The sequence below is a fragment of the Rhinolophus ferrumequinum genome, chromosome 4 (genome assembly GCF_004115265.2).
Source record: "Rhinolophus ferrumequinum isolate MPI-CBG mRhiFer1 chromosome 4, mRhiFer1_v1.p, whole genome shotgun sequence".
Classification (NCBI taxonomy): domain Eukaryota; kingdom Metazoa; phylum Chordata; class Mammalia; order Chiroptera; family Rhinolophidae; genus Rhinolophus; species Rhinolophus ferrumequinum.
The window spans coordinates 8,881,251-8,882,146 of NC_046287.1; positions in this window are offsets into that span (position 1 = coordinate 8,881,251).

Genomic DNA, 896 nt, shown 5'->3' on the forward strand with positions numbered 1-896 from the left:
TAAGCACTTGATTTTGACAATTTAACTAGCAGATAATGTTGATCTATATAGCTATGTCAACAATTTAGTAAAGCATCGACTCTACTACATAAATTTAAGAAATGTCAGGGCATGTATGAATACGGTACTCTGAGGATCTTGGCTTGTGTACAATACAAGGTCTGTTTATTTAAATATTATACTTTAAAACTCTCATTAAAACTACTTAATAAAAACAATTCCAGAATTTACAACTGATTTGTGGAAAGGAAGTGAAAGGAGCAGTATTAGATGACTTGCAAACACTCATGAAGAGGCTGTGAAAATAGTCTTGCTACCCAGGAGATGAAGTGTTGACTTGATGAGTCAACCCATCCATTTAATGCCTGATTTGCATAACTGAGGCCATCTACAATGGCTGTCCTCTAGGATCTCATTTTGTCTAAGACATATTAATGAACCTGTGAATATCGTTTAGTATTGAAAATAAATATTGTAATACACTTCACAGCCTTTCAAAAGAAGCAACACTAAAAACGGTAAGTTTTCAGAAATTGCTCATGGTTTCAAATTAGGGGGTGTCTCAATTTTCATAAATTCTAAAATAAAAGCTAACTGAATATGTACTAAGCTGACTGAATATGTACTAAGCACAGTGTAAACAATTTTTGTTCTCAAATATTTATTGAAACTTTCTATATCCAAATACAATCCTATGAATACTATTATCCCCATTTTACAAATAAGTTTTCAGGGAGAAATGACATAATTAATGAATACTGAAACGGGGCTTTTACTTTGTATTTCAAAGCCAAAGTTTTAAACCATTAAATCGAGGAGCATTAACGCTCTCTAATTCTATTACCTGAAGAAACACTCCGCCCCAAGAAACCTCGCGATATTATTCAAGCTATCAC